We start from the raw sequence: 13,946 nt of genomic DNA on the forward strand, positions 1-13,946 counted from the left end.
AAGTCCTCTTTTAACCTTCTTTATTGTCATATTCTGATTTAGGGTATTATTGAAATTTGACAAAAAACTAGGGGTGGTTCTTTATTGTCATATTCTGATTTAGGCAGAATTTATATCAACTAATTTTCACCATGCGGGGAGGGGGGGACATTTACCTTTGATCGAGTCCCAAAGTATATGGGAAAGAGCAATATTGTAGCTTTTTCTATTGATAAAGATAACTTTTCTGGCGTTGAGCATTGCTCTTATACTAAAGACCTAGGATATGTCTCAATGGGTGGTCTTTATCATTTTGACTCAAAAAGTTTAAAATTTGTGCGCTTGAACAGTGACTCTCAACTATTAGAGCTTATTAGTGACCTAAAGCATGGGGATATTTTGGACATATATGTGCAGCATGAAATAGATAACCCTGAGGTAGCTGATGTGGGCTTAGTTGTTGGGCCTGACATAGCTAAAACTGGCTCAATAAGTGTGTCAGGTCCAGTAGCTGGGTCAAGGGATACTATTAGTGAGCCCTTTTATATAGAAAGTGGTCCAAGGTAGGATGTGGGATACCTAAAAAATGTTGGAATAGTGGAAGGGGCATACATATATGAGGCAGAACTTGAGGAACATCCAGTTGATGTTGCTACCTTTGAAGATCTATATATAGATTGGACTGATTCTGAGCTTGAAAGTGACTCGGAATTGGAGGCTCTTCCTAAAAAGGATGGCACTGATGTTGATGATAAATTGAGGGCCTTTAAAGATGAAAAAAGATCTAAAAAGGCTACCAAGAATGCCAAGCTTGATGAGAAGAAAAATGCCAAGAATGATGAGAAAATAAGAAAGAAAACTGCAAATACTGAAGAGGTTATTTTGAGGAAGCTGGAATACATAGAGGATTTGAGGACATTGGAAAAAACAAGGCTGCCAGGTATATTGGTAAATTAGGAGGGGATGAAAAATACATGAATAGTTCAGACATAGGTTGTAACACCCCAAATTCTTTTATAATTTTTGCATTCTTGATTGAGTATTTTTACAACGAGGAGATATTTTACTTTGCACTTCCTAAATGTGAAATTTTCAATATATGAAAAATTCTTACTTTAGATTGTGTTAATATTGGCGAAGAAGTTCCATGGTGTTGCTATGTGTAACACTTAATATTATTTTGATGAGTTGTTATTAAATACAGTATATAATTAAGTTTTTGGATTGCCAACCTTTTGTATTTATCTAATAATATTTATTAGTTGGGGAACTATTTTTATTTCATATTTATCTAAAATTCTTAAAGTTAACTTTGACTAACTTAGTCTTCCATAAACTCCCAATTTTTTTTATTATTCAAGACTAAGAAAAGAACCTCTCTCTCTCTCTCTCTCTCTCTCTCTCTCTCTCTCTCTCTCTCTCTCTCTCTCTCTCTCTCTCTCCTTCTTAGCATCTGAAACTTTCATGAAACAACCATAGATTTCTACTAAATCAACTAGCAAATTTCGTTTTTGATGAAGATCAAGTTGCTCCTCTCTTTTGTGGTAAGTTTCTAAACTCGTTTTTACACTAGACATCTATTAGTGTTTTCTACATATCTTGTTGTACAGAGCTCCAATTTAAGTGATCCAGGACTTTCTGAAAAGGTATTTCGTAAATCTATAACTCTTATGAAGGAACCAAAATATAGTTTTGCTGATATTTACCTGAAAAGGGATCAGAAAGTACAGGGCAGGTGCTGCCCAGATTTTCAGTTTTAGAAATACTCCATGTATTACTGTTAGTAATTTTAGCATAACGTTTTGTTAAAACTTGATATGGAAGTGATTCAAGATGTTTTGAAACGCTAAGATATAGATCTACAACTTTTATGGAGACTATACAGTCTAGTTTGTCCGTATATATCTTCAAAACCGTGTCAAAACATGAAACAATGATACTGTCTAGAATTTCTGTTTCAAATATTTTTGGGTAATTTTCACCAATATCATGTTTAGTTTAACTTGTTAAATCACTGAACATATTTAGATATTTGATTATGTATTTAAGGTATATAAACCCTTGAAAAATCAAAGGGAAAGTGTTTGAGGAAGTGGACAGATTTGGTTTGTTTACGGCGTAGACGATTCGAACGTCCCCAAGTTGTGACCGAACTGTTTTGTGGTAAAACACCAAGGTTTGTATATAAAATTTGTACTCTTTTTGCTTGCTGGAATATTTTGAAATAACTTGATATTTTATTTTTCTTGCCTTCAATTTATATTGTTATATTCGTATTATATCAAGTATTGTAAGATATTTGCTAAATCGCCCATTCGTACGAATTGTTTGATCATTTTGCATTCTTGTTGGGACTTTGTCCTCTTGTGGAAGTGACTTTGTCACTCATCTTGGCATGCCTCTTGATTTGGATCTTTTGCCATCTTGACTTTGGATTTGTAGTTCGTAATGAATTATGGAACTTGTCCGTGTTAGGTACGAACTAGGAAGCCATTTTTAATATGGTTCTTGATTCTCTTGTCTATTGGGTTTTGACCCTACTTGATTGGGGGCTTCGGTCCATCTTGATATCTGATTATGCTTAGTGTGATGGCATGGCGTACATATTGGGCGAAAAATAGATATTTGGTATACTCTCTTAGATTGATAGTATACGCTTTCTCGACTCTTGAACATTGTTATTGATATTTGGAAACACTTCAAAGTTTGATATTTGATGTGTTTGATATATTTGTTCACTTATTTTTAATTATGTTAAATAGAGCTAACTAAGACTAAAAAGCGGAATTGGAGAATTTCATGACTCCAAGCCTAAAGTTTATACACCACTAAGCTTTATGCTTAGCGATAGTTGTTTTCTATCGTAGGTAATGGTCGGGATGAAATCTGAAGATGTCCATGATGAAGTAGTCTTTTTTGAAGAACTTATGGAGATCACATTTGCATATGCACCTTGGTTTTGCATAGTTTTGGGACATGTACATTATATATATAATATGTTAAATTGAGCTAACTAAGACTAAAAAGGGGAATTGGAGAATTTCATGACTCCAAGCCTAAAGTTTATACACCACTAAGCTTTATGCTTAGCGATAGTTGTTTTCTATCGTAGGTAATGGTCGGGATGAAATCTGAAGATGGCCATGATGAAGTAGTTTTTTTTGGAGAACTTATGGAGGCTTGTTGGATTTTAAAGACCAAAATCTTATAACTTGAATTTGGTAACCTATTTTACTATTTTAGGGTGTGTTAATAACTCAAGTCTTGTAATACTGAATTTACACTTTGTCTTGTAAATATGTACAATACAAACTTGTAGTGATGTTGAATGAAAGTATAAATTTGTTAGGAAATTGCTTTAGTGTGTTGATTGTTCAAGGAGGGTTATATCATTTATGTTGATATTCTGGCATTGTATTTCATTTAAAATAAAATTATGAAGTGTATTTTCAAAAAACTAACAATATTGCACTTTGAACCTTTTCGCATGGGTCTACTTCCGCTACTAAATTATTCTGAATATTTTTAACTAATATCTTTTTAACCTATTTTATAAGTAGTAAATTAGATTTGTTTCCTAAGTAACACCCTCCCTAGGAGGCCGCTACAAGTTTTGGTATCAGAGCCTAGGGTTGTGATTCTAGGATTTATTTTGTTGTGATCGTACCTAGTATTTGTTGTTATTTCCTTTCTTGAAAATGACTTGGAGTTTATAAATTTTTTGCATAATTGTTTAATGTAATTTATTGTATTCCGTGTGCATATGCATCATGTACATGTCCCTAATTCAATGTGATCTTATCTTTTATAGGAATTTTAATATGGCCTCTTCTTCGAATAGAGTTATTGAATCCGTTGATGAAAGTCAGGCCTAGTATGATGCCATACCTCACCTTCAGGGAGGAGATGAGGAACCCGTGCCTGACCTAAATCATCTTCGTGTTAGTGGAAATGAAGTGGGCAGTGATCCAAGAACAATGAGTCATAATACTCCATTTATGACTCCTCCATTCTAGCAGATGGCTGAGTTCTTTCGTCACTTGGCTGGGACAATGTCAGAACCTAGTGAAATGAATTTTGAGAACATGAGAAAAATGGGCGGAGTTGAATTTGAAGGCACTACTGGCCCCACGGTAGCTGAATAATGGCTCGAGCACATGGAAAGGGTCTTTTCTTGGCTGGTATCTCTCTTTTACAAAAAGATGCCTATGATTGGTGGGTAAGTGTACCAAATGCAAAAGCAAAACCTCCAGTGCTGACTTGGGATGACTTTGTGAAATCATTTCGTGCAAAATATGTCCCTCATGCCTATTGTGATGCTAAAAAGAAAGAGTTAATGAATTTAAAACAAGGGAGTATGTTTATTAAAGAGTATCAACAAAACTTTCTCAGGCTTTCTCACTATGCTGGAGGTATTATTGATGGTGAAAGAGACAAGTACAGAAGATTTGAAGAAGGTTTGAATGGTTAAATTTGAAAATCTGTGGCAATCTTACAACTTGAGGATTTTTCCAAGTTAATTTTAGCTGCACTTACTTGGGAAAGAATTGACAAGGAAGAAGCTAGTAGGAGAGAAAACAAGTTTAAGAAGGGTAATTCAGATTATGGCGATCCATCCAAAAAGGGAAAGTTTGACTATTTCAAGACCGAGAGTACACATAAATCATTACATCATAAGTAGAATAAGTCATTTTTCTACTGCTAGTACTCCAAGTTATGGCCAAGGCAAAACTCATACACCTAATTCTGCAAAGTGGGGGAAGAATCATAATGGTGCATGTAGACGAGCTTTTGGTGCTTGTTTTAATTGTGGAAGTATGGATCATAAAGTGAAGAATTGTCCTAATACTAATCCTCTTTCTTATAAACATATAGAAGGCTCAGTTCAAAAGCCTATCACTACTCATTCTCAAGCTAATAGCAGTGCTAGACCTCGAAATATGCAAGCAGCGGGTTCGAGTGGAGCTAATCAGGCTAGTGGGTCAAGAGCTACTGCACGAGTTTATGCTATGAAACAGAAGAATGACCAGGATGGTCCAGACATGGTTGCTGGTAAATTTCACTTATTTGGCATATCTGTTGTTACACTATTTGATCCGGGATCTTCGCACTCTTATGTTTGCTCATCACTTGCATTTCCTGATACGGTTAAATCTGTGAGACTTGACTTTGATGTGCTGGTCACGAGTCTATTAGGTCATCAAGCTGTTGTTAATAGGATTTACCGAGATTTTCCATTCATGATTCAAAATCTGGTCTTCCCTGCCGACTTTCTTGAAATGCCCATCCAAGACTATGATGTTATTGTTGGCGTGGATTGGCTCCATAGGCACCATGCATTGGTTGATTGTAGGTTGAAACAAATGGCATTTAGAACTCCTACATATTCACACATGGTAGTTCAAGGAGAAAGATCATTGACATCTAATATTATTTCTATGGTTTTGGAAAGGAAGATGATTTGTCAAGGTTGTGATGCCTATCTTGATCATATAGTCGATACATGATTGGGGAGTCCAAGTCTTAATGACATACCAACTGTGTGCGACTTTCCTGATGTATTTCCTGATTATCTTCTTGGGTTGCCTCCAGAAAGGGAGATTGAATTTCCTATAGATCTTGTCCCTGGAACTACTCCTATTTTTATCGCTCCTTATAGAATGGCTCCAGCTGAATTAAAAGAGTTGAAGGCTTAATTGCAAGAACTTTTTGAGAAAGGTTTTATCCATCCCAATATTTCGCCTTGGGGAGCTCCTATTTTATTTGTGAAAAAGAAAGATGGCACTCTTAGGCTTTGCATTGATTATCGACAACTAAACAAGGTAACAATCAAAAACAAATACCCACTGCCTAGAATCAATGACTTGTTTGACCAACTGAAGGGTGCCAGCTTATTCTCAAAAATTGACTTGAGGTCTGGATATTATCAGTTGCGTGTGAGGGAGCAAGATGTTCCTAAAACTGCTTTTAGGACCAGGTATGGCCATTATGAATTTTTGGTAATGCCATTTGGTTTGACAAATGCTCCTGCTGCATTTATGGATCTAATGAACCGTGTATTCAAGCCTTATCTCGATCAATTTGTGGTGGTGTTTATTGATGACATTTTAGTCTATTCCAAGAATAGAGAAGATCATGATAAGCATATCCGAATTGTCATGCAAATTCTGAAAGAGAGACAACTCTACGCGAAGCTTTCCAAATGTGAATTCTGGCTGAATGAAGTGGCTTTTTTGGGGCACATTGTATCAACTGAAGGTGTGAAGGTTGATCCTGGTAAGATTCAAGCTATTGTTGATTGGAAACTCCCTAAAACTCCAACTGAGATAAGAAGTTTCTTAGGTTTAGTAGGATACTACAGGAGGTTTGTGAAGGGCTTCTCTATTATAGCTTCTCCTTTGACCAAACTTTTAGGGAAAGACGCCAAATTTGTTTGGGATGACAAGTGTCAAGATAGCCTTGTTGACACAAGCTCCAATACATTCTTTGCCAGCTGAAGGAAAAGATTATGTGGTAACAGTGATGCATCTCACTGTGGCTTGGGTTGTGTTTTGATGCAAGAAGGGAAAGTAATTGCTTATGCCTCTCGAAAGTTGAAATCGCATGAGTTGAATTATCCCACTCACGATCTTGAACTTGCTGCCATTGTTTTTGCCTTAAAAATTTGGAGGCATTACTTGTAGGAGAGAAGTGTCACATATTTACTGATCACAAGAGTGTGAAGTACTTGGGTACACAAAAAGAGTTAAACTTGAGACAATGTAGATGGCTTGAACTCATCAAATATTATGATTGCACGATTGATTATCATCCTGGTAAAGCCAATGTGGTTGCAGATGCATTGAGTCGCAATTCCCTTGTAAGTTTAACTCTAAGTCCTTTGCCTTTGCTTCTTGAACTAAGAGCCAAGAATGTTTGCCTTTCATTTAATTCTAATGGTTCTATCATTGCTAATTTGCAAGTCAAGCCAGTCTTACTTGAGAAAGTCCAAGAAGCGCAGTAGTTAGATAGAAACTTGTGAAACAGTTTGAAGAAGTCCAAAATGGAAGAGAATCAGATTTTTTATTAAAGAAAGATGGTACCTTATTTTATAAAAATAAGTTGTGTATTCCTAATGATGATTAATTAGAAGCAGATCTTGATTGAAACATATAGTTTACCTTATGCAATGCATCCTGGAGGTACTAAAATGTATCGGACCATTAAGGAGCACTACTGGTGGAGTGGTATGAAGAGAGACATTGCAGAGTTCATTTCTAAATGCTTGGTATGTCAACAAATAAAAGCTGAACATCAAGTCCCGGTTGGTTTACTGCAACCCTTGTCAATACCTGAATGGAAATGGGAAAGGATAACGATGAACTTTGTTTCTGGACTTCCAGCACTCAAAAAAATCATGATGCAATTTGGGTCATTGTAGATAAACTAACTAAGAGTGCTCATTTCTTGGCAATCAGAATGGACTACTCATTAGAACGTTTAGTAGAATTGTACATTAATGAGATTGTGAAGTTGCATGGAATCCCTGTTTCTATTGTGTCCGATAGAGATCCGAGGTTTACATCAAAATTTTGGTCTAGCTTGCAAGAAGTTTTGGGTTCCAGGTTGAATTTTAGTACCGCTTTCCATCCACAAAAAGATGGTCAGTCTGAGAGGGTAATACAAATCTTAGAGGATATGCTTCGAGCCTGCATTATTGAGTTTAAGGGTAGTTGGGACAAACACTTAGCCCTCATAGAATTTACTTACAGTAATAGCTACCAATCAAGTTCTTCCATGGAGAAACCTTTAAGAATACCTTATCGTCCACCTGATGCTCAATTTCATGCCTTTTAAGATCAGCATAAGACTTTTGTCTGTTTGAAGAAATTTTCAAACGAACCTTGATGATTTTCACCTTATCTTCAGTTTGTTGCACAATCTCAGGACCTACAAATTTTCTTTTACCAACCTCGTTCCAACAAAGAGGCGTTCTACATTTTCTTCCATATAAAGCATCATAAGGAGGCATGCCTATAGATTATGAGATTTGGCCAAAAATATAAACTTAGTCCTCGATTCATTGGACATTATGAAATACTTGAGAGAATTGGTTAGGTTGCATATAAGCTAGCTTTGCCACCTGAATTAGGTAAGATCCACAACGTCTTTCATGTTTCTATGCTTCAAATCCATCTCATGTTCTTCCTATTGAGTCTATTGAGGTTAATCCTGATTTGACATATGAACAAGAACCAATCCAAATCATAGCGTGTGAGTTAAAAGAGCTTAGAAATAAGAGAATCCCATTAGTGAAGGTTCTTTGGAGAAATCATTCCACATTTGTTTCGGGACTAGTACAAGGTAAATTTCGAGATGAAATTTATTTAAGGGGGAGAGAGTTATAAGACCCCAATTTTTTTTATATTATTTGTATTCTTGATTGAGCATTTTTACAACGACGAGATATTTTACTTTGCACTTCCTAAATGTGAAATTTTCAATATATGAAAATTTCTTACTTTAGATTGTGTTAATATTGACAAAGAAGTTCCATGGTGTTGCTATGTGTAACACTTAATATTATTTTGATGAGTTGTTATTAAATACAGTATATAATTAAGTTTTTGGATTGCCAATCTTTTGTATTTATCTAAGAATATTTAGTAGTTGGGGAACTATTTTTATTTCATATTTATCCAAAATTCTTAAAGTTAACTTTGACTAACTTAGTCTTCCATAAACTTCCCATTTTTTTATTCTTCAAGACTAAGAAAAGAACTCGTCTCTCTCTCTCTCCCTCTCTCTCTACTTCTTAGCATCTAAAACTTTCATGAAACAACCATAGATTTCTACTAAATCAACCAACAAATTTCGTTTTTTGGTGAAGATCAAGTTGCTCCTCTCTTTTGTGGTAAGTTTCTAAACTCGTTTTTACACTATACATCTATTAGTGATTTCTATATATCTTGTTGTACAGAGCTCTGATTTAAGTGATCCAGGACTTTCTGGAAAGCTATTTCATAAATCTATAACTCTTATGAAGGAACCAAAATCTAGTTTTGTTGGTATTTACCTGATAAGGGATCAGAAAGTACAGGGCAGGTGCTACCCCAATTTCCAGTTTTAGAAATACTCCATGTACTACTGTTAGTAATTTTAGCATAACGCTTTGTTACAAATTGAGATGGAGATGATTCAAGATGTTTTGAAACGCTAAGACATAGATCTACAACTTTTATGAAGACTATACAAGTGTGATGACCCGGCCAGTCGTCTCATGAGTTACTACTCTGTGTTTCCTCATTTCTGCTTCTTTATGCTTCGTTATCTGTGTTTTATGGTATCAGGTTGGTCGGATTGAGTCCGGAAGGAGTTTGGTGAAGTTTGAGATGCTTAATCTCTTTTAAGAAGGTTTAAGTTGGAAAAGTCAACAGGATGTTGACTTATATGTTAGAGGGCTCGGATATGAGTTCAGATGGTTCAGTTAGCTTCAGGAGGTGATTTATGACTTAGGAGTGTGATCGGAATGTTTCGGAGGTTCGGAGTAGAATTAGGCTTGAATTGGCGAAGTTGATATTTTGGCGATTTCCGGTTGATAGATGAGATTTTGATATAAGGGTCAGAATGGAATTTCGAGAGTTGCAGTGGCTTCGTTGTATCATTTGGGATGTGTGTGCAAAATTTCAGGTCATTCGGACATGGTTTGGTTGGGTTTTTGATCAAAAGCGTATTTCGGAAGATTTTAGAAACTTAGGCTTGAATCCGATGTGATTTGGTAGATTTGACATTGTTTGAGGTGTTGTGATGATTGGATAAAGTTTGAATAAGGTATTGAGTTATGTTGATACTTTTGGTTGAGTTCCCGGAGGCCTCGGGGTGATTTTGGATGGTTAACGGAAGAGTTGAAGTGTAATTGCAACTGCTGAAGTTGCTGCTTCTGGTATTTTCGCACCTGCGGTTTGGGGACCGCAGGTGTGGTGTCGCATATGCGGGGGAAGAACCGCAGAAGCGGTTTTGGAATAAAAGTTTGGGACAGCATATGCGGTAGAGGGCCCGCACCTACGGAGCCGCAGATGTGGCGAGTGCACCCGCAGATGCGGTTTTGGTCCCTTAAGTGAATTCCGCAGAAGCGGAGGGTAGACCGCAAATGCGGTACCACAGATGCAATTAAAGTGTCGCAGATGCAAAAAGGACTGGGCAGAAGGTATATATTTCATCCTTCGCGATTTTTGAAGGGTTTAACCATTTTTGAACTCGGAATTGGAAGCTTTGGGTGATTTTGAAGAGGGAAATCAAAGAGACTCCATTGAGGTAAGGATTTTGGACCTAAAACACACTTCTATGGTAGAATTTCATGAATTAAGGCTGTAATTAATGGGATTAAAGGGCTAAAAATGGAGGATTAGGGCTTGAATTTAAGAGACCTTTAATGGAGGATTTGAGGGGCCATTTGAACTCCGATTTTTGTATTCTTGGTATGTATGGACTCGTGGGGAGATGAGGAATCTATTGGTGTAAAAATTTCTGAGTTTCGAGAAGTGGGCCCGAGGCTCGAGTTTTGCTAATTTCGGGATTTTTGGTATTTTTTGGTTGTTTTCGCTTGGGCTTTGTTCCCTTGGCATATTGTGACGTATTCATTCTAATTTTTGATAGATTCGACATGAGCGGAGTCCAATTTGAGGGGCAAAGTCGTCGCAGAGTAGTATTTTTACCGGTTCGAGGTAAGTAACCATTGTAAATCTGGAACTAAGGGTACAAAACCCCGGTATTTGACTTGTTTTGATAAATGCGGTGACGCACATGCTGGGTGACTAAGTGACGACTATAAATACATGGATCGGGCTGCATGCCGCAACGGTTACTATGATTTCTATTATAATGAGGTATATATGAGCAGAGTGTTGAGAGTGAGCACTAAGTGACGAGAATTGAGTCCCGAGTGACTGAGAGGCAGCCCGAGGGGCCATATTCTGGGTGATTCCTTGCCCGAGAGGCCTTGTTATGCTTTTTTCATTACTTCACTCTTCTTTTTAAACTAAGCCTCTGTTGGAAATACTGCTAAGTATATGATTTCATGTTTTAAACTGAAAGTGTGAATTTTATGACGAAACTGGTTTTAAACTGTTAAGTTGAGCTATTATCCTGTTGCTATTTTCAGTTATATGTTTAAACTACTCGTCACTATCTTTAGTCTTTATTTACTTTAGTTACTTACTGAGTTGGCATACTCACATTACTTCATGCACCATGTGTGCTGATCCAGGAGCCCGTGTGGCCGAGTGAGCATTCTTCAACTGGTTCAGCTTCTGTTAGGGGATTCCGAGGTAGCTGCATGGCGTTCGCAGCCCTGAATTCTCCCCTCTATCTTATTATTTTCCGTATTTCTAGACTATCTATGTAGTAGGTTGTTCAGACTTGTAATTAGAGGCTCTAGACTTGTGACACCAGATCATTTGGGCTATGTAGTTATTGTCATTTTGACTTCCGCATAATTTCTATTATTCTACACGTTTATTATGAAATCAGTATTTAAATCTCGAATTGAAAATGGTTTATTACTAAAGGAATGGGTTATGGTTAGTTGACTGGTTGGCTTGCCTAGTAATGTGATAGGCGCCATCACGACCGATGTTTGGGGTCGTAACAAGTTGATATCAGAGCCTAGGTTACATAGGTCTCACGAGTCATGAGCCGGTTTAGTAGAGTCTCGCGGATCGGTACGGAGATGTCTGTATTTATCCTCGAGAGGCTGCAGAAACTTTAGGAAAAACATCATGTTCTTGAAATTCTTGTCGGGCGAACTTGTTGATCCGAGTACGTACCACAGTCGCGCTGAGAGGAGTTGCACAGGCAGTTTGAGCAGCTGCGTCAGGGGGAGATGTCAGTGACGCAGTATGAGATGTGGTTCTCTGAGTTATCCCGACATGCAGTTTGGATGGTTCCCACGGATTGAGAGAGGATCAGGAGGTTTGTTGATGGCCTCATATATCAGCTTCGGATTCTCATGACTAGAGAGAGGGTGACGGGTGCTACCTTCGAGGAGGTTGTTGATATCACCCATGATATTGAGACAGTTTGCCGGAGGAGCGAAAGGAGAGGGAGGCCAAGAGGCCTCGGCGATCTGGTAGTTTCAGCAGTGCTCTTTCGAGGGGTCAGTTCCAGCAGGGCAGAGGTTGTTCCTCCAGACAGGCCCATTCAGCTCGCCTAGGTTACCGTGGGGCATCTTTGGGTCATGGTTATCATGGATCTCAGCAGGGCCAGTTATCAATTAGTGCCCTCCCAGCTCAGAGCTCGTCTCGTGCTCCATCAGTCCAGGGTTCTTCCATGCCAGGTCCTTCTACTGGTCATTCCAGTGCCAGGGGTTCCTTTCAGTCCCCATCTCCAGTACCGGGGAGTTGCTATGAGTGTGCAGAATTTGGGCATATAAGGAGGTAGTGTCCTCGTCTTCGTGATGGTCAGTCTCCGCAGAGGGATCAACCCTCGACTTCTACTCCAGTTACTTCACCACCCGCCCAACCAGCTAGGGCTGGAGGTCAGGCAACCAGGGGCCGCCCTAGAGGGGTAGGTCGATCAGGTGGTGGTTAGAAAGTTGCTTTAATCTGTTGATTGTTCAAGAAGGGTTATATCACCTTATGTTGATATTTGACATTGTATTTCATTTAAAATAAAATTATGAAGTGTATTTTCAAAAAAAAATATTGCACTTTGAACCTTTTCGCATGGGCCTATTTTCGCTACTAAATTATTTTGAATATTTTTAACTAATATCTTTTTAACCTATTTTATAAGTAGTAAATTAGATTTGTTTCCTAAGTAGCACCCTCCCAAGGAGGCCGCTACATAGGTAGTGATGATAGCCAAGATGGTTAGATCCAGATGGTGAAGAAGTGGTTGACTTGCCTAGAAGAAGGAAAAGCAACAAGGTAAGGTTTGATTCAGATTGTGAAGTTTCCATATTTGAACTTGGCATGGTTTTTTAAAATACTGAGGTATTTAGAAAAGATGTAGCTGAATATGCAATTGAATTCAAAATGCAGTTAAAATTGTAGCCTAATGTTTCAAGAAGAGTTAGGGTGAAATGTAAATGGCTACTGTTTGCTAGTATTAATTTTACTTCTGGTGATTTTATTGTCAAGAACTACCACCTTGTCCATAAGTGCCCCATATATCGTAAGAATAAGTTGTGCACTTTCAAATTCATTACCAATAAATTTAAGAACGTAATCACATTTCAACCTAGAAATTCAGGATTTAGTCAGGGATAAATTGGGATTATATGCTAGAAGATCTATGTGTTACAGGACTAAAATGAAAGTTATTAGATAATTTATGGGTGACTGAAAAGAGAAATTTTCAAAACTGTGATTATACTAATATGATTAAACAAACAAATCCTGGAAGCTCATGTTGGATTAGAACTGATAGGGAAACAGAGCCTGGGAAGAATCTGTTTGTGTAATTTTATGCTTGAGGAGTATTGAAGGATAATAGGATTTGATAGGTGCTTCTTCAAAGGTGCTTGTAAAGAAGAACTATTTGTTGTAATTGGGAAGAATGTGAACCAACGGATATATCCAATAGCTTGGGTTGTTGTAGGCACAGAAACTAAGCATTCTTGGAGTGGTTCATTAAGCACTTGATTTCAAATCTTGAGTTAGGCAAGGAAGAAGGATTGATTGTCATGTCAGACATGCAAAAGGTATCCACATATACTATTTTTGTGTTTTTACTGGTTTTATTTACCTTTGATCTTGTTTTTAATTGCTTTTGTATATTCATCATGTGAGGTAAAATTTAAAGCAGAGTTAGCTTCTTTGGGCAGGCTTGGGAAGGATATATGTAAAGAATTGTTGTGCTATAACAAGGAATATTGGTGTAGGAATTATTTTAGTGAGCATTCTAAGTGTGATGCAGTTGAGAATAATATATGCAGACTTTTAATTCTTGGATACTAAGGCCTAGAAACAAATCAATCATTAGCACGC

Source organism: Nicotiana tabacum, chromosome 3, assembly GCF_000715075.1.
Source record: "Nicotiana tabacum cultivar K326 chromosome 3, ASM71507v2, whole genome shotgun sequence".
Classification (NCBI taxonomy): Eukaryota; Viridiplantae; Streptophyta; class Magnoliopsida; order Solanales; family Solanaceae; genus Nicotiana; species Nicotiana tabacum.